The sequence below is a fragment of the Lissotriton vulgaris genome, chromosome 11 (assembly GCF_964263255.1).
Source record: "Lissotriton vulgaris chromosome 11, aLisVul1.2, whole genome shotgun sequence".
Classification (NCBI taxonomy): Eukaryota; Metazoa; Chordata; class Amphibia; order Caudata; family Salamandridae; genus Lissotriton; species Lissotriton vulgaris.
The window spans coordinates 929900127-929922184 of NC_141699.1; positions in this window are offsets into that span (position 1 = coordinate 929900127).

Here is a 22058-nt window from a genome sequence, read left to right on the forward strand (position 1 = left end):
TGCTACTCTTATGTATGCTGCTATACGGGGGTCCTTGCTATCTTGTCGGGTATTTGAAACATTAAAGGTAACCCCCCATTTTTATACCGTTAAGTTACCATATAGTTTCTCCTTTCCGGGCTAGATGTTAGCTTTACATTTAACACGGGCTCTACTTAGTACACAGCTATATACCATCAGGCTATTTAAGAACCGGCTATTTTAGAGAAACAGTCCCTCCCTCTTACCTTAGCTTTTTTTTCCTGTTTACGAGCGGCCACGGGTACATCCAAGTCTTTGCTTCTTCTCTGCTAATGGGAAGCCGTTACATTTCCGTATATATACAATCCCTCACCCTTTCCGTTTATCGTTATCAGCTGGGATTGAGTTGTCGTAGGACGCGCATGCGTACATGCACCCCTATCCTGGTAAACACGGGCGCAATTATTTAATGGTGTGGTTTATGTATTACGAAATTGGGTATTTAGGTGGAAAAGCGTAATTTGGCAACATGTCTATATTATTGTGTAGTTTTCTTATTATACACCGAATCCACATTCTAATAAAAGTATTTGTTATAGTTTGTTTAAGGCTTCTGAGTAACGTATCTAGCATGCAATTGAAGATTCATATTTATTTTATACAATCTCGAAGGAAAAAATACCTAATGGGTATAATATTTGTGATTATCATAAGGCTACCAGGTCGTATCAGAACACACTGTGTTTCATTACATGGTTAACATAATAGTACGCTATTTTAGTTTGGAATATGCGTTTTATGTATTTTTATTATGGACTTCCCGCAGTGTTTGGGCTAAAGACCATTTGTGCGTTATCAATCCTATCCCCATGAATGTATTGGGACCATATTATTGACCCAAGGGGATCTTTTAGATTTATTAGATTAGTCTTCCTACCTCAATTTTAACGTTGTGCCACATGATGATTTCTGGGGAGCATGTTGATCTTATTTCCTCCTTTCTTATTTATTGTGGTACGTATTCATGTCCCATCTAGATGTAAAAAATCCTATCGTGGGATTTAAAGACAATTTGGTGTCACATGTTATCACAAGGTGGGTTATATAGCAGTATGGGGATTAAGCACTACCAGTATTGCCCTCTTTATGTGTGCTTCCTAGATCAGAATATCCCAGTCTTCTCTGTTGTTCAACCCTTTTTTTATGGTGTCAAATTTCATGATGTACCACTGTTCTTGATGTTTGCGTTTTTTTGTACTATTGCCTAATCTCGTTTGTTCTTTAATTTTCTCCAGTACTATCCATTTTATCTCTGTATCATTGTGGTTCTTTTCGCTCCAGTGGTTCACAAGGGGGGCATTTTCTCTGTTTAATATGATGGCTGATTTGTGTTCTCCTATACGTATCCTCAGCTCTCTGCCTGTTTCGCCTATGTAGCCCTGGCCACATGGGCATAGAATTAGGTATATCAAATTTTTACTTCTGCAGTTATTTAATGTATTTATCTTGTGGGTGACTCCATTTAGACATATTTCCTTTGTCACTAAGCAGGAGTCACATACACTACACGAGCCACATTTGTGGTTTCCTATTGCTTTCGTGCCTGTCAGAGTTTTTTGTCCTCCTATTGTATCCTCTCTGTAGGTGTGTACCAGAGTGGAGCACAGATTTTTATTTTTTATAAAGGCACATAATGGCCTTGGAAGTTTAGTTTCCATTCCTTCATTTAAGATTTTCCAATTGTGATTGATTATATTTTTTATTTGGTTTGCAATTCCAGAGAATTGACTAACCATGACAATTTTGTCCAACGTTGTGTCTTTCTCTTTTTTGTCTAATAAACGTTCTCTGTTGTAGTATCTCGCTCTTTTTAGTGAATGATTAACAAGTTTCTTTGGATATCCCCTATCCATGAACTTTTGTTTGGTCACTTCAGCATGTTTGTAGAAGTCCTCTAAGGAGGTACAATTCCTCCTAAGTCGGAGAAGCTCTCCGAAGGGGATGTTGTCTTTCTGACTTTTTGGGTGGTAGCTGTTATAATGTAAGACCGTATTACAGTCCGTTTTCTTTTTATACAGTTCTACCGCCAAATGCTTATTGTCTACCTTGATGCTAATGTCTATAAAATCTACTTTACTATTGCTATATGATGCTGTGAACTTTAGGTTTTCATCTCCTAAATTGAGCCAACATAAAAACCCTTTTAAAACTTGTTCAGGTAATGACCAAATGAAAAAAATGTCGTCTATAAATCTTACCCAATTTTTGATATTCTCATAGAAAGGGCTTATTTCGTTATATATGTGCCTATCTTCAAAGATACTCACATAAATACATGCCAGGCTCGGTGCGCAAGTAGCGCCCATGCTGGTGCCTTTGCGTTGGATGTAAAAATCTGTTTTGAAGAGAAAGATATTATTCAGTAGTACCATCAATACACATTGGACTATAAAGTCCTTGTCAGCTCCTACTATTTCATTCTCTTCAAGAAGTGTTTTAATAACATTTATTGTATCTTGTTGTGGTATATTCGTGTAGAGGGACTCTACATCTAAGGTCACCATATATTCTGTGTCTTCGTTGAAACTAAGTCCCTCTACTTTTGTTATCATATCTGTTGTGTCTTTAATGTAAGATTTTTGAACCTGTACTAATGGTTTTAAAAATGTGTCCGCGTATATACTCGGGGGTTCTAGTAGAGAGTCAATAGAGGCCACTATCGGTCTTAAAGGTGGGTCCTCTATGCTCTTGTGGACTTTGGGGAGTCCGTAGAATGCAGGCGTTTTGGGGTTGTCATTTTTTAAAAATTTAAAATCTTCTTCAGTAATTGTCCCGTTATTTTTGGCATTAGTTAGAAAGGAGCTTACTTCTCGTTTTAGGGCTACTAATCTCTGATGTGGTACCCTCGTATAATGTTCAGCATTAGAGAGGAGGGATAGGGTTCTCTGCTCATAATCATTGGTATTAAATACCACTACCCCCCCCTCCCTTATCTGCCGGCTTTATAGTTTATAAGGGTATCTTGGGCTAAAGCATTTAGGGCTTCTCTCTGTTTTTTTGAGATATTATGTTGTATATGATGTTTACTCTCAACTATCTTCCCTACTTCCATTTTGACCATGCTCTCAAAGATGTCTACGTTTTTGTCAACCATTCCTAAGCTTGGGGTGAAAGTGGATTTGGCTCTGAGTCCTGAGTCCAAGGGGGGGTCCCTTTATGGTCTTCCTTCAAAGAATCTACGTAACCTGATTTTTCTAAAGAACGATCTTAGGTCCTTTTCTAATTGAAATTTGTTGATGCCCACCGTAGGGACAAAACTAAAGCCCATCCTGAGGACTTCCTCTTCTGTGTCTGATAGGGTTCTACTGGATAAATTTATAACGGGGGTGATTCCTACCTCCAGTAGACCTTGTTCCTCGTCCTCTTGTATTCTTGAGGAGCTGGGTTGTTCTGGTACTCCTGTTCTGGGTCTCGTATTTGAGGTTTCCTTGTGTATCCTCCCCTCCCCCTGTTGGGGAAGCCCCTTGATGGTCTCTGCGGGCGCTGATCTAAAAAATCATCATAGTTTCTATTTTGGTGGTTGTAGGTTCCCTCATCTCTATGAGGTATATCCTCCTCTCCCCCACTACTTTCTGAGGAGCCTGAGAAATTCATATGTCTCGGGCGTCTATTTTGAAATCTTCCCCTTGTTCCTCTGTCCCAGTTTTGTTCTGGTTTTTCTGTGTAATATTCTTTTCTAAGGAACGGGTAAATAACCTCTTGGCTGAATTTAGTTATATCCTTTCTAAGTTTTGAAGTTTTTTTATTAGTTAAATATTCGCAGTAGCCGTTCATATCCTGATTTATCTCCTCTATCTTTTTCTTGGCCTCTTCTAATGCATTGGTTTCAATTAACGTTTTCTCTAATTCTTCTATCTCCCTCTTTTCTATAAGTATAGTGTTCTGGGCTGTTTCTATTATTAGGATCATCCAGTCCCGACTGCATCTATTCGAGATGAACGTCCAAGTTTCTAGAAATTTGGGATTATTTACAAAAAGGCCTGGTTCATTACGAACTTGGAGTCCCACAGGAATAGTCCCAGCTCTACCATATTGTGCCATAAATTCGGCATGTAGTTCTGTGCAAATAATTTTCTTTTTCAGGTTTACCAATTCATTCCATTTTCTCCCCCATTAGGGATTACTGTTATGGAGTTACCACTTCTATTGGCCTCAAGAATTTTATTTAACTGGTCCTCGCTGAAGCCAAAGGTCTTCATCGAATCCATTATTTAAATTAGGATGACCAGCTAATAAATTGTAGGAATAGATCTCCTAAGAAAGCTCAAGAATCTCTCCAGCACACAGCTGTACATTAAAGTCAACAAGAAGAGAGAAGACCCCACATGTTCCAGGGAACAGGGTGCTGCAGACAATGAAAAGTCTAGAAAATATCCCTGGAAAAGGTGATTCACTCACTCACACTCACTATTCTGGGTAATATTTATAATCACTGGTCACAAACTAATTTATACGTTCACAGACTTTTTATTTAAAAACATATACATAAAAAAGAATTCATTACATATTTCATTTCATAATACATATAGAATCAAAAACATATCACTTTGTGCAAGAAATAAAAACAATGTTAAAAAGTATTCATTAGTATACACAGGTAAAGCAGAGAAAAAGAATACACATTCTAAAAAGTCAACATAATCCTATCAAAGTTAATCAACACATTTATCTAAGGCAAAACATATTTCCTATGGTCAAAAACAAAACCCCTATGCAACAAAGACACCTATTTCTGTTACGGATTTTGAGATTCAAATGCCCTATCAATGTTTCAAATATATATCCTATATTACAATATGCCTGATATCAAGGATTTCCTGGGCTTGAATTCTAAAAAACAAGAAATGCGTCGACGCGTTTCGGTGTATCGCCCTTGGATATTGGCACACCTTCCTCAGGACAGTTCGAAATCTTTTGGTGTTAAAGGCATGTATCCTTCCTGTGTATGAAAAAGGATTAATCAATACATGGAAGTTGTTATGTTTCAATGTAGAGGTCATTTCCTTATCTAGAAACAGAGTACAATTCCTGAAAAAAGGATTCTATGTATGTATTTCGGACACATCTCTGCTTAACATTAAGGACATATGTTCATTCAACATTACACTCCATTTTATGATGTCACCCAAATGGTGACAAAGTTGCCTAATGAGATAGTTTGTGGCTTAATTTATTACAACCTCCGTTATAACCTAGTTGATGACCAGTTCTCTATGTATGCATTCAGTCCCACCATTCACTCTGGGTATACTGACCTTAGAAATAAGGCTCTTATTCTTTATTAATAGATAGATTATAGTCGTTTCCACGTGATACTGGATATTAGACTTGATCTCTCGTAAAGAGAGTTTGTGACCAGTGATTATAAATATTACCCAGAATAGTGAGTGTGAGTGAGTGAATCACCTTTTCCAGGGATATTTTCTAGACTTTTCATTGTCTGCAGCACCCTGTTCCCTGGAACATGTGGGGTCTTCTCTCTTCTTGTTGACATAAATGGACCCCATCCTATAATCTCTGAGATAAGCAGAAACAGCTTTATTGACATGTTTCCTAGCTTTCTCAATTTGTGGACAAAATTGATGGGACCAGTTCCATTTCTGTATTTGGCATATGTTAGAGTAGACCAAGGCAGTTTAGGGGAAAAGTAACATCAATCCTGCAAAGACCCCTTCATTCGCATTTCCAGACCTACCCCAGTCAAAGTGTTTAGGTCATTGCCACCACAATGCACAATTATGAGGTCAGGGTGTTGGAGATGCACAAAGGATTTAACCAGTGGCATCAATTGGTGCCACTTTAATCCTCTCTGTCCAATCAATTTCATGTCTATATTTTGGAAAGGTAGGTCTTTGTCAGTACTTCTGCTTTCAGCATACCTTTTGAACCAAAAAATATAGCTGTGTCCCACAATCCACACTCCAAGCATCTTAAAGGGAAGTCTGCATGCACTCAGAAGATGTTTGTACGTGAAGTAGGCAGTTTGTAAAATAAGATATTTCTGAAATGGTGGAAAAGATGCAGTTTTCAAAAAAGAAGATAAATGATTGGCTGATTCAGAACATTAGGAACTGAACAATAGGGTGCCTGTTTCTGTGTTTTAAAAGCATATTTCTTATTGGTTAGTAAAAACTTTGTGAAAGCTACATTAGATAAGATAAGTTATTACTTTGGAAAGTCAAGCACACTTGCTGTTTAAATTTGTAACATTGTGTGCTGAACTTGTGACCTGTGTGTTCAGTTGAGTGTTCCATAAACTGTTACCATGGTAACAGGCATTAAGCAGATGGGGGTAGGGTTGAAGGTTATGTGTGGCATTAAAATTTGTATTTATTAATATTACAGTAATATGTAATTGCATTGAGATTTCCCAAATCACTGGTATGGTGAAAAGTAGTGTGTTATGAAAATAAATGGTAAAACTCTTTGTCATATACTTTTGAGCTTTCGTTTGGATCTGCAGATCCATCGCTTACAGTGCAGGGACCATGTGCGACTTTAAAAGAAATTCCAGAACCAATTTTGCTTCAGCTAGAGGTCAGTTGGCAAGGGTTGATTTGTGTAACCAATATAAATGTGTGTTAGCCTTTGAATTAATGTGGGATGAAATGTGATTTGATATTTACATGTGTATGTGTGCAGAATGAGAGGGAGAGTTTGCAATTTTTTCGTTTTGCTAAGAGCAGTGCACTACATTCATTGTGTGCAAAAGAAAATCTGGTGTGTGATTCAGATACTTCATAATCTACAAATCAATTGGAAAGGTAAGTTATTAATTTGTGAGGTGTTCTATGTGGTACCTTTGTTTTTAATCAAAAAATATAATTCTTAAAAATTGGAGTTAGTGATATATTTTCTAGTGAAGAAATGTTTTCTACAGTTTTTTTAATGTGTTTAAGTGTTGTTTAATATACAATTTGTATATTATTACGTGTCTTTTGCAATAGAGATTGCTGATTATGACTGATTGTTTTAATATGTGCATATGTACATTTGTGTTATAGTGCATACTTTTAGGTGTTTATTCTGAAATTGGAAATTTATATGTTGAGTTAGGGTATTAGTGATGAGAGTAGTTTTTATAAGGGTAGACAGAGATATAGTTTTAATATGTGACACAGTTTTTGGTGTTTGTTGAAAATTGAAGCTTGGATTGTGAATTTATGTGGTATACATAGAGTTCTGTATAGACATACTCATTTATGTTTTTCAGTGATGTGGTGAGAGTTATAGTAGATAAATGTGAAAGGTTTCTGATTTGTATTTGGCTACATGTAATATTAAATGTAGTTGTAGAAAGGTAATGTAGCAGTAGAGATGTATGCAGTAGTTTTGTTCTATAAAGACTTTGTTTGCTGTGCAGTTATTGCCTTGTAAGTAGTGAAACACTCCTACAATCACCCATTGAGCACCATATACTAATTCATTCAGTGTAGTAATTTCTATGTACTTAAAAATTCTCTATGCACTGTGTTTGTGTACACTGAAATGTGCACAATGCATGCACTCCCCTAACCCCTTGCAGACTACTGAGTTAGTCTTGCAAAGGTCCAGGGCTGTCTTGAATCACACTGTGAGTCTGTGTCCACTTCTACAATCATCTTGATAGATACATGTGCTTATTTAATCTCTCTGCAGACATATAAGTGCTTATAAACTTATACTGCTGTCAACTACTAGCAGTATGAGAACCCAGTCACTGTTTATACACTTGGAGAATGAGTCAGGCATTCAGACAAGCAGTGGTACAGTCAAATGTGCACAATGTATACAGTCTCACAACCCCTTCCAGACTACTGAGTCTCTCCTGCTAAAGTCCAGGGAATAGTCTTGCCTGCCTGGAATCACACTGTGAGTCTGTGTCCACTTCTAAAACCATTCTGTCAGAGGCATGTGCTTATTTAATCTCTCTGCGGACACATAAGTGCTTATAAACTTATCCTGATGTCAACTACTAGCAGTATGAGAACCAAGCCACTGGTTATGCACTTGGAGAATGAGTCAGGCATTCAGACATGCAGTGGTACAGTCAAATGTGCACAGCGTATGTGGTCCCTAACCCCTTCCAGATTACTGAGTCTCTCCTGCTAAAGTCCAGGGAATAGTCTTGCCTGCCTGGAATCACACTGTGAGTCTGTGTCCACTTCTAAAACCATTCTGTCAGAAGCATGTGCTTATTTAATCTCTCTGCGGACACATAAGTGCTTATAAACGTATCCTGATGTCAACTACTAGCAGTATGAGAACCAAGCCACTGGTTATGCACTTGGAGAATGAGTCAGGCATTCAGACATGCAGTGGTACAGTCAAATGTGCACAGCTTATGTGGTCCCTAACCCCTTCCAGATTACTGAGTCTCTCCTGCTAAAGACTAGGGAATAGTCTTGCCTGTCTGGAATGACACTGTGAGCCTGTGTCTACTCCTACCATTATCCTGGCAGAAGCATGTGTTTATTTTATCTCTCTGCAGACACATAAGTGCTTATAAACTTATCCTGATGTCAACTACTAGCAGTATGAGAACCCAGTCACTTTATGCACTTGGCGAATGAGTCAGGTATTTAGAAAAGCAGTGGTACAGTCAAATGTGCACAATGTATGTGGTCCCCTAACCCCTTCCAGACTACTGAGTCTCTCCTGCTAAAGTCCAGGGAATAGTCTTGCTTGTCCGGAATCACACTGTGAGTCCGTGTCCACTCCTACAAATATCCTAACAGAAGCATGTGGTTAATTAATCTCTCTGAAGACAATAATACTGTGAGTCTGTGTCCACTTCTAAAACCATTCTGTCAGAAGCATGTGCTTATTTAATCTCTCTGCAGACATATAAGTGCTTATAAACTTATCCTGATGTCAACTACTAGCAGTATTAGAACCTAGCCACTGTTTATGCACTTGGAAAATGAGTCAGGAATTCAGACAAGCAGTGGTATAGTCGAATGTACACAATGTATGCGGTCCCCTAACCCCTTCTAGACTATTGAGTTTCTCCGGCTAAAGTGCAGGGAATAATCTTGCCTGTCTGGAATCTCACTGTGAGTCTGTGTCCACTCTTATACTCATCCTGACAGAAGCATATGCTTATTTAATCTCTCTTAAGACACATAAGTGCTTATAAACTTATCCTGATGTCACCTACTAGCAGTATGAGAACCCAGTCACTATTTATACACTTGGAGAATGAGTCAGGCATTCAGACAAGCAGTGGTACAGTCAAATGTGCACAATGTATACAGTCTCACAACCCCTTCCAGACTACTGAGTCTCTCCTGCTAAAGTCCAGGGAATAGTCTTGCCTGCCTTGAATCACACTGTGAGTCTGTGTCCACTTCTAAAACCATTCTGTCAGAAGCATGTGCTTATTTAATCTCTTTGCGGACACATAAGTGCTTATAAACTTATCCTGATGTCAACTACTAGCAGTATGAGAACCAAGCCACTGGTTATGCACTTGGAGAATGAGTCAGGCATTCAGACATGCAGTGGTACAGTCAAATGTGCACAGCGTATGTGGTCCCTAACCCCTTCCAGATTACTGAGTCTCTCCTGCTAAAGTCCAGGGAATAGTCTTGCCTGTCTGGAATGACACTGTGAGCCTGTGTCTACTCCTACCATTATCCTGGCAGAAGCATGTGTTTATTTTATCTCTCTGCAGACACATAAGTGCTTATAAACTTATCCTGATGTCAACTACTAGCAGTATGAGAACCCAGTCACTTTATGCACTTGGCGAATGAGTCAGGTATTTAGAAATGCAGTGGTACAGTCAAATGTGCACAATGTATGTGGTCCCCTAACCCCTTCCAGACTACTGAGTCTCTCCTGCTAAAGTCCAGGGAATAGTCTTGCTTGTCCGGAATCACACTGTGAGTCCGTGTCCACTCCTACAAATATCCTAACAGAAGCATGTGGTTAATTAATCTCTCTGAAGACAATAATACTGTGAGTCTGTGTCCACTTCTAAAACCATTCTGTCAGAAGCATGTGCTTATTTAATCTCTCTGCAGACATATAAGTGCTTATAAACTTATCCTGATGTCAACTACTAGCAGTATTAGAACCTAGCCACTGTTTATGCACTTGGAAAATAAATCAGGAATTCAGACAAGCAGTGGTATAGTCGAATGTACACAATGTATGCGGTCCCCTAACCCCTTCTAGACTATTGAGTTTCTCCGGCTAAAGTCCAGGGAATAATCTTGCCTGTCTGGAATCTCGCTGTGAGTCTGTGTCCACTCTTATACTCATCCTGACAGAAGCATATGCTTATTTAATCTCTCTTAAGACACATAAGTGCTCATAAACTTATCCTGATGTCAACTACTAGCAGTATGAGAATCCAGTCACTGTTTATGCACTTGGAGAATGAGTCAGGCATTCAGACAAGCAGTGGTACAGTCAAATATGCACAATGAATGCAGTCCCTTAACCCATTCCAGACTACTAAGTCTCTCCCGCTAAACTTCAGGGAATAGTCTTGCCTGTCTGGAATCACACTGTGAGTATGTGTCCACTTCTACAATCATCCTGACAGAAGCATGTGCTTATTTAATCTCTCTGTAGACACATACGTGCTTATAAAGTTATCCTGATGTCAACTACTAGAAGCATGAGAACCCAGTCACTGTTTATGCACTTGGAGAATGAGTCAGGCATTCAGACACACAGCTGTACAGTCAAATGTGAAGTATGTGTGTGGTCCCTTAACCCCTTCCAGACAACTGAGTCTCACCTGCTAAACTTCAGGGAATATTCTAGGCTGTCTGGAATCACACTGTGAGTCTGATTCCACTTCTACAATCATCCTAACAGAAGCATGTGCTTCTTTAATCTCTCTGCAGACACATACGTGCTTATAAACTTATTCTGATAACAACTACTAGCACTATGAGAACCCAGTCACTTTTTAAGCACTTGGAGAATGAGTCAGGCATGTATACAAGCAGTGGTACAGTCAAATGTGCACAATGTATGTGGTCCCTTAACCCCTTCCAGACTACTGAGTCTCTCCTGCTGAAGTCCAGGGAATAGTCTTGCCTGTCTAGAATCACACTGTGCGTCTGTGTCCACTTCTACAATCATCCTGACAGAAGCATGTGCTCATTTAATCTCTCTGCAGACACAGAAGTACTTATGAACTTATCCTGATTTCAACTATTAGCAGTATGAGAGCCCAGTCACTGTGTAAGCACTTGGAGAATGAGTGAGGCATTCAGACAAGCAGTGGTACAGTCAAATGTGCACAATGTATGTGGTCCCCTAACCCCTTTCAGACTACTGAGTTTCTCCTGCTAAAGTCCAGCGAATAGTCTTGCCTGTCTGGAATCACACTGTGAGCCTATGTCCACTCCTATAATCATCCTGACAGAAGCAGTTGCTTATTTAATCTCTTTGCAGACTCACAAGTGCTTATAAACTTATCCTGATGTCAACTACTAGCACTATGAGAACCCAGTCACTTTATGCACTTGGCGAATGAGTCAGGTATTTAGAAAAGCAGTGGTACAGTCAAATGTGCACAATGTATGTGGTCCCCTAACCCCTTCCAGACTACTGAGTCTCTCCTGCTAAAGTCCAGGGAATAGTCTTGCTTGTCCCGAATCACACTGTGAGTCCGTGTCCACTCCTACAAATATCCTAACAGAAGCATGTGGTTAATTAATCTCTCTGAAGACAATAATACTGTGAGTCTGTGTCCACTTCTAAAACCATTCTGTCAGAAGCATGTGCTTATTTAATCTCCATGCAGACATATAAGTGCTTATAAACTTATCCTGATGTCAACTACTAGCAGTATTAGAACCTAGCCACTGTTTATGCACTTGGAAAATGAGTCAGGAATTCAGACAAGCAGTGGTATAGTCGAATGTACACAATGTATGCGGTCCCCTAACCCCTTCTAGACTATTGAGTTTCTCCGGCTATAGTGCAGGGAATAATCTTGCCTGTCTGGAATCTCACTGTGAGTCTGTGTCCACTCTTATACTCATCCTGACAGAAGCATATGCTTATTTAATCTCTCTTCAGACACATAAGTGCTTATAAACTTATCCTGATGTCAACTACTAGCAGTATGAGAATCCAGTCACTGTTTATGCACTTGGAGAATGAGTCAGGCATTCAGACAAGCAGTGGTACAGTCAAATATGCACAATGAATGCAGTCCCTTAACCCATTCCAGACTACTAAGTCTCTCCCGCTAAACTTCAGGGAATAGTCTTGCCTGTCTGGAATCACACTGTGAGTATGTGTCCACTTCTACAATCATCCTGATAGAAGCATGTGCTTATTTAATCTCTCTGTAGACACATACGTGCTTATAAAGTTATCCTGATGTCAACTACTAGAAGTATGAGAACCCAGTCACTGTTTATGCACTGGGAGAATGAGTCAGGCATTCAGACACGCAGCTGTACAGTCAAATGTGAAGTATGTGTGTGGTCCCTTAACCCCTTCCAGACAACTGAGTCTCACCTGCTAAAGTTCCGGGAATATTCTAGGCTGTCTGGAATCACACTGTGAGTCTGAATCCACTTCTACAATCATCCTAACAGAAGCATATGCTTCTTTAATCTCTCTGCAGACACATACGTGCTTATAAACTTATTCTGATATCAACTACTAGCACTATGAGAACCCAGTCACTTTTTAAGCACTTGGAGAATGAGTCAGGCATGTATACAAGCAGTGGTACAGTCAAATGTGCACAATGTATGTGGTCCCTTAACCCCTTCCAGACTACTGAGTCTCTCCTGCTGAAGTCCAGGGAATAGTCTTGCCTGTCTAGAATCACACTGTGTGTCTGTGTCCACTTCTACAATCATCCTGACAGAAGCATGTGCTCATTTAATCTCTCTGCAGACACAGAAGTACTTATGAACTTATCCTGATTTCAACTATTAGCAGTATGAGAGCCCAGTCACTGTGTAAGCACTTGGAGAATGAGTGAGGCATTCAGACAAGCAGTGGTACAGTCAAATGTGCACAATGTATGTGGTCCCCTAACCCCTTTCAGACTACTGAGTTTCTCCTGCTAAAGTCCAGCGAATAGTCTTGCCTGTCTGGAATCACAATGTGAGTCTGTGTCCACTCCTATAATCATCCTGACAGAAGCAGTTGCTTATTTAATCTCTTTGCAGACTCATAAGTGCTTATAAACTTATCCTGATGTCAACTACTAGCACTATGAGAACCCAGTCACTGTTTATGCATTTGGAGAATTAGTCAGGCATTCAGACAAGCAGTGGTACAGTGAAATGTGCACAATGTATGCGGTCCTCTAACTCCTTCTAGACTACTGAGTCTCCCTTGCTAAAGTTCAGGCAATCGTTATGCCTGTCTGGGATAACAGTGTGAGTCTGTGTCCACTCCTACAATCATCCTGACCAAAGCATGTGCTTATTTAATCTCTCTGCAGGAACATACGTACTTATAAACGAATCCTGATGTTAAATACTAGCAGTATGAGAACCCAGTCACTGTTTAAGCACTTGGAGAATGAGTCAGGTATTCAGACAAGCAGTGGTACAGTCAAATGTGTAGAATGTATACGGTCCCTTAACCTCTTCCAGACTACTGAGTCTCTCCTGCTAAAGTCCAGGGTATAGCCATGGCTGTCCAGAATCACACTGTGAGTCTGTGTCCACTTCTACAATCCTCCTGGCAGAAGCATGTGCCTATTTAATCTCTCTGTAGATACATACGTGCCTATAAACTTATCCTGATGTCAACTACTAGCAGTATGAGAACCCAGTCACTTTATGCACTTGGCGAATGAGTCGGGTATTTAGAAAAGCAGTGGTACAGTCAAATGTGCACAATGTATGTGGTCCCCTAACCCCTTCCAGACTACTGAGTTTCTCCTGCTAAAGTGCAGGGAATAGTCTTGCCTGTCTGGAATCACACCATTAGTCGGTATCCACTCTTATAATCACCCTGACAGAAGCATGTGCTTATTTAATCTCTCTGCAGACACATAAGTGCTTATAAACCTATCCTGATGTCAACTACTAGCAGTATGAGAACCCAGTCACTGTGTATGTATGAGGAGAATGAGTTAGGCTTTCAGACAAGCAATGGTACAGTCAAATATGCATAATGTATACAGCCCCTTTATCCATTGCAGACTACTGAGTCAGTTTTGGAAAAGTCCAAGGAATAGTCATGGTTCTCTGGAAACACACTGTGAGTCAGTGTCTACTTTCACAATCATCATGACAGAAGCATGTCCTTATCTGATTTCTCTGCTTATAAACTTATTGGGCTGTCAACTAGTAGCAGCCTGGGAACTAAGTCACTGTCTATGCACTTAGAGAATGAGTCAGGCATTCACACTAGCAATGGTACACCTTGCTGTGAACTACTAGTACTCTAGGTACTCAGTTACTGTGAATGCATTTACAAAAAAAGTATTCATTCTAATAATGATTCAGTTAGTACCTGTGTACTTCAGTAAATTAATTGTGATTACAAAAGGAAGTGTTTAAATTGTTTTTATGTACAATGTGTTTGTTTAGTAATAGAATAGTATATTTTATAGATTTATTAAAATCATTTTATATATATTTATTTTTACAGATATAGTTTATCATCATTAAAATAAACTTATCATGACTAAAAAAAACAGAAAAGAGAAAACAACAGAAAAAGGATTATTATTTAAAGAAATTCAACAAGTATTGGATGATCAACAATATGTGGGGAAAAATAATAATTCTTGCGGTAAGAGAACAAAAGAATTTATTAAAATACTTTCAAAGCCTAGAAGCAGTGTGCAGATTGTCGAAAGTACAAAGAATGCCTCAACCAGAAAAAAGAATACGAAGAAAAAACATGTAAAAAATGGGAAATTACATTCAAAAGACACATTGTAAGGTAAAAGGAGGCAGAGTCAGTATAAATAAATAAGAAAGAAGATGTTTTACGATAGAGTTGTCTTTAATTTGTTGAAAAATGTGAAAAACACAAAAGAAGAGCATCATTTTATAAAAAAGAATAAATAAATTGAAATTATTGTTGAGAAGGCTTTTGAATTAAAAAGGAAATTATTCATTTTAGTTTTAAACAGAATTCGATCACTAGATAAACCAATCCATTTTATGAAGGCCAGAAGTAAGAAGAAAAGAGTAATTAACAGAAATTTTTTTATGTGATTTTCCTTGGGTGAATGGAAACACAGTTCAAGTTCAGAGCCATTCTTTAATGAAGAGAGTTATTTTCAGACCAATACTTTATTGCTTGCAGTTGATACCAGGGGCCAAGCTTACGAGGTTAGAAATGGTTGTCCTATTGAGAAAGAGAAGATGGTTTCTAGAAATGTAGAATAACTAATAGCTGATGAAGTTCTAGGGAGAAGTACTAAAGCCCCAGTGTATACTTGGGATTGCAGTAGTATTTGTAGTATACAACAGGAATCTATTTTTATTTTACGCAAATTCTTATGACAGTATAGTAAAAAAAATTGTTAAGCAAAAGATTAAGATGTTGCAAGAACCAGATCCTTGGATAGTGAGAAGAAAAACTGTTCTTTAAGGTCATTCTCTGGCTTGTCTTTCTAGGAAAGTATGTCAAAGTGTTTTTCATCGTTTCAGAATGTTAGCAGCACATCATTTTCAAATGCGGAAGTTAGTCAGAAGATTGTATTACACAAAAAGTCCAGCAATAATGTTAACTGAGTTGAACAGTGTTCTTTTGCATGGGTCAGTATTTAGATGTCAAGAAGGTTTGTGATGAAGCTCAGTTTTGCTACTTTGGTCCTGAACAAGAGAGCGCAGAAACTGACACATTAATAGAAGATGTTGATGAGAATGTGGAACATACTACTGCAAAAAATGTTAAAGAACAAATTTCAAAGTTTGAAGTAATTTCAGGTGAAAGGCCAAATTATTCTTGTATTTGTTGTCAATGAACTCACAATAAAAATCAGACTAGGGCTGTGATCTATATTTAAAAAGTGGAAGAGAAAATAATGATAAGTGGAAGGAATTTTCAACTTATTTATTGGTAGAGAATTGCTTTGATTTGGGCTCTGATCAGCATATTTGTAAATATTGTTATAATAAATTAGACAAGAATAAAATGCCTGCTAGAGCTGTCCATAATAATCTAGAGTTGGTAACTATTCCTCCAGAACTGATATATTTAAATACCTATGAGTCTATTCTGATTCAATGTGTGCACCCATTTCAGGCTATTGTTCGTATGGTGCCTAAAACAGGTACATTGCCTCCTACAGATTTACAGAGAGGATTATAAGGAAGAGTTGTATATTAACCTCTAGATTTAAAAAACATATATTGAAGCTATTGATGTAGAGAATGTAGAAAGTGAAACACTAGTTATTCTAGTTAATTGTGTTCCTACTAAGAGTAAGACAATCTGGCAAGAATTAGTGGATGTTAGGAAAGTTAAAAAAGCCAACATCATACCTTATCAAAAACATTGATTACTACAAAAATGTGTATGTGGAAGATGAAGAAATACTTTTAGGAGATGATAGTGAAATTCAAATTAATCAAAAATGAAAAAGGACACTTGTTACACTTTTCAACCTAAGGTTCAAGGGAAAATAGAATACCCTCAAAAACTCAATGTTAATCGGAGTGCGGTATATGTGTTCCATCCGCCCCACATTGTCGTTATGGCAGTTATCATAGGGTGTTCTTACGTGTTTTGGATGCGACCCTAATCCAGAGGCACCTCTGGTTTCAAGTGCAGTGTCCAGAGATTGAGGGTTTCCCCACTTAACAACGTGCAAAACAAATAGGTGCAAAAAAACTGTTAAAAAATGGAAAAGAGCCCCACTGGTTTATTAAGGGGTAGATTCCCACATGTGAAACTGAATGTTTCTTCTCACTCTCCAAGGATCTGGTTCTTGCAACATCTTAATCTTTTGCTTAACAATTTTTTTTTACTATACTGTCATAAGAATTTGCGTAAAATAAAAATAGATTCCTGTTGTATACTACAAATACTACTGCAATCCCAAGTATACACTGGGGCTTTAGTACTTCTCCCTAGAACTTCATCAGCTATTAGTTATTCTACATTTCTAGAAACCATCTTCTCTTTCAAATACTGTCGACGAAAGTACAAGTCTAAGGAAAAGTTTTATACCAAATGTCGCTTTAGATTTCCACATCCAGTAATATCCAAAGGAAGAGTAAACAGTTTCATGTCAGCTGTGAGACATACCAAAGAATGTGAAGTTTTTGCTAATTATCTGAAAATGTTGACCAATGAAATTGATCAAGAAGCTACTATTGCAGCTGAGATTGCTAGAGACAGTTCTCAAGACAGTCAAAGTTCTGCTCCACTGAGTCAAGATTGACCATGACAACCAATTTTGGGAAATGAAGCAGCAATCGCCATTATTGAAGTGGAAACAGCAATGCATCAAGCTCAAGAAGATATTATGGACTTAAGAAACTTGGAAAAAGAACTAAGGGGCCGATTCTGATTCGGGTCGGAAGGGCTCCGAACCATGTTTGGAGCCCTTCCGACAGATTATGGGCGGAATCCTGAACCAATCAAACATTCACCCCCAGTCAAATCTTCAACCTCTGAAGTAGGGCGATTGGTGACGAGCTTAAGAATGTCTATAACACCTCCATCACCTCTGCCTCATTCCCTGAGGACTAAAAACACGTGGAAGTGAGGTCCATCCTGAAGAAACTATCCACTGACCCAGCAGAACCAAAGAACTACTGGTCTATTACCCTGCTCCCCTTTCAAGCAAAGGTTCTCAATAAGGCAATCAACCAGCAACTCACACAACACATGGAAAACATCAACCTCCTTGACCCCTCTCAATTCGGAGTCAGAGCCAGCCATAGCACCCAGACAACCCCGATCAAAGCCACTGATGACATCAGAGTCCTCATGGACCACGGCAAAACAGCAGCACTCATCCTACAAGACTTGTCAGCTGTCTTCGACACCATCTCCCATTATATCATGATCAACAGACTCCACCACATTAGAATCAAATGGATTGCCTCATTCCTCTGCAGAATAACCCATATAATCTGTCTCACACCGCTCACCAGGGAACCCAAAAAGACCATCTGCAGTGTACCCCAAATGTAATCCCTCAGCACCACCCTCTTCAACAAGTAAATGACCTCCCTGGCCAACACCATCAGATTGCACAGAATGAACATCATCTCCAAAGCCGACGACACGCAGCTCATCCTCTCATTGTCAGAATACCCCAACCACAAGAGCCAACTTCTACTGATGCATGATGAACATCGCCAAGAGGATGAAGGACAACTGTTTCAAACTCAACATAGACAAGATGGAAGTACTCATTTTCAATCTTCAGGAACAACACCTCTCCATGGATCGATGCATGATGGCATGCCAAACTCAGCCCTTCCCCTGCCCCGACAGACAACACCCACAGCCTCGGCATCATGCTGGACAGTAAGCTATCCATGAGCAAACAGGTAAATGCAGTCTCATCTGCCTCCTTTCAAATCATTTGCATGCTCCGAAATATCTTTAGGAGGCTCCCAGTCAACACCCGAAGAACTGTCACACACGCCCACCTCACCAGCAAGCTGGACTACGGGAACACACTCTACGTAGGAATCACCGCACACCTCCTGTAGAGACTACAGACAATGCAAAACTCAGCTGCAAGGCTCATCCTCGACCGCCCCAAAATCACCCACATCACACCCCACCTCTAGAAGCTACACTGGCTCCCAATCCAGAATAGATACCACTTCAAAATGTTGACCCATGCTTAAAAAGCCCTGCATAACGGGGCCAAGCGTACATGAACAAACGCATGACCTTTCACCAACAGACCAGACACATATGATCCACCTCCACTTCCTCGCAGACACCCCTGACTCCACAGAGCCAACAGAGGAGGACCCTACTTCTCACATCTTATCAAAATTTGGAACAACCTTCCCCTGCACCTCAGACCTGCACCAATGCTCCAGCAATTCAGGAAAGGATTAAAGACCTGACAGTTTGAAAGTACAGATCACCACCCAGCAGCTAGCAACCTCACTGGCTCAAGACCCTAACAGGTGATTTGCTGGACTATACCAATCCTGATTGATTGATTGAACGTTTAGTATTCAGGCAAACAACAAGGTAGGCATCTAAACAACAAGGTAGACATCTAGACTGGGGGTCATTAACTAGATCATTGCTCTCCAGACATGTGAGAGTTCAGAACTGGCTGCCATTACAGAAATTGAAGACTGATATAGGACAGCATCAGACTACAGGATCGGTATACATCTTTTTCAAAATCTGTACTATCTGCAAAGTTCAGACAGGGAAAAGCCCAAAATATCTTCAATTGATGTTCCTGAAATTGTTCCCGAACAACAACTCAAGAATTAGAATCGCAAATCTGCTTCTGTGCACCAGAATTAATTAAAAGAGCCATGTCAGCAACTATATCTGTTTTGTGGGAGCCCAGCATCAGACCTCCTGAAGACCAAACCTGAAGACCTTAAACTGTAGAAAGAAGCTTTCATAATGATCTTTAAATAGTCATAAGTTCCAACCACTCCAAGAAGGGACAGATCCCTCATTTTACGGTTCAAAACCCAACCAAGAAAACAGGTGAAAAGCAGTTTTCAAGACTAACAGAGTTACAGATGATGGCTCATTCAAGAATGGGTATGTGCATTAATCAAGAAGTACGTTCTGAACTGCTATTAGTTATACAAAGTGGCAATCCATTAAAAGTCAACGCTTCACTAAACAATATAATAAATATATAACCAAAAAAGTGACTGTGAATTTTGTGCTGAAGGTAACAGAACAGGGAGTCCCATGTTGATGTTGCTGACCTCTTGAAAATTGATTTGATCTTGGCGACTTTCAAGTTCCTGTGTCACTTTGCACCCCACAAATGCAATGAGGCACAGGTGTGCATATTTTTCATCAATGGTCCCATGAATGTTCCATGACATCATTGAGTGCTATGATTTCTTCAAAGAAAAATGTCAAAGTTTGTATGATGTTACATAGCACAATAGGTACCTCATGCCTGTGTGTGCGCAATCTTGTTCATGTGTGCCACCTTTTAGGTGTGTGTGTCTGTGTGTGTGTCTTTGTGTGCTTTTGCGCAGTTGAGTGTTATTTTATACTTGTGTGTGAGCATGTGTGTGGGTGGTTGTGTGAGAGGCAGGAAGTGGGAGCAGGAGAATTGTTTTGCACATTGAGACCTCACTTTGTATTTCTTGTCTAAGAGGGACACAAATGTTATCAGCCACCGAGGCTTTATTAGTTTGCTTTTACTCTTCCAGTTTACATTTTGAAAATAAGATTTATGTCATTAGTACTATAAAAATCTAGAAAAGGAATTGTGATCTTTTTGGCAAATTGTAGATGTCATCTTTGCAAGTAGGTTTTGCCACAGAACCAGCTATTGACTGAGCCACTGTCAAGGAGCTCTTCACCCGTCCATGTCTTCAGGATTTTAAAGAAAATGTGGTGATCGAAACATCATGTGTCCGTGAATATATGCAATATAACACTCCTGTGATCTGAAGGACATGATAATTCCATGCGAGAAGCTGCGCAGAAGTGCACGAGCAGTTTAAACCACTCAAGGACTGCTAGTTTTCCCTCCCTTCAATTTGTCAGTTTCCCAAGGGGCACTGCTATAGAAAGAACTCTATTTAAGTCGAAGATCTGTGATGTGAAAAGAAATGGTGAGCAAAAAGCACATTCAAAGGAAGCAAGTTCAGCTCTGGACCCTGAAGTTCGCTGGAGAGATGAGAGTTGAAGGGATTGTGCGAAAATATTTTTACGCTGACAGGTTCACCACTGAAAGTGTAAGATTAGAAACCCGTATTGTATGATCCCACTGTGATTAAAAAAGAAATAAAACCTTTCATCGTTACGGCAGCTTTTTTCGTTTTGTTCTTTGATATTACTTTACAGGAAAAGACACTATCTTCACTTAATCAGGAAAAGACAGAGTGGCAGAAGAAGAAGCATCATATGTGTTAGGGTCAGAAGAGTTTCTAAGCATGTGATGCTGTTTTATCACTTATAGAACAAAGATGAAGGGCTGCCTTTCTCTCTGCCTTTGTGCTATCCCCATTATGTTAAGACATCTGAACACATCCACGCATCCCAGGCGTTTCATCCCAAAGTTAGCCTTTGTTCTCATGCTCTCAAATTCCCTGTGTTCAAGAGGTAGCTTTTTTTTTCAACTCGTCTAAAGAGTTTCAACAACAAAAAAGAAATATACCAGCCATATATTTAGGTGAACATTGTTCTTCGTGGACTCGTTTTTAATTGAATATAGGTAGGTTTTATATCACTCGAATTTAACATTTCAGAGTATAAATCCTGCTGACAAGTAGGTCAGTGATGTATGGCTCAAACGTTAACAGATTAGCAATGTTTAGAATGAACTCTATCTAGAGAGATTATATGTGGATTCCACATATAATGTCACTCCTTCGACATCTATAATATTTATTTTTTTAAGTGAGCGACGCGCACTGGATTAATCGTTCTCACAATAATGTTCTATGGTACGCCAAGTCAACAATCTAATATGAAAAATATGCAGGCGTACAAGGGAAATGCTGGTATATGGCTTCGTGGGGCACATGCTCTCTCCTAGCAACTGCTGTGGTGCACAGATTACAAGTTTGAATCCTGCTAGGGACACATCACGATTATGTGGTTGATAAATAGAAGCAAATTTAACAGAATAATAATACAACCTATTTGTTACCACCCTCGGGCATGCCTAAATTATAAAATTCTACAGTTAATAAATAGGCAGCCAATTGTGCATCGGATGTAAGGATGAACCTTCATTCTCTTCAAAATGTTAAACTTGAATTAAACGTTACACCCAGCTAGCTTCAGTTGTATTTTTCTACACTATCCAAACAAACCTTGAAATGCCTGCAGGGCCTTGTTGCAATTTGTTGTTTTGTTCAGAAACTTTTCAAAGATTTTGAGTGCCCTGGAAACAGCTATATATTGGTGCTCTTTTTTCTGATTATTTATGTCATTACTGTTAGAAATGGCAAACC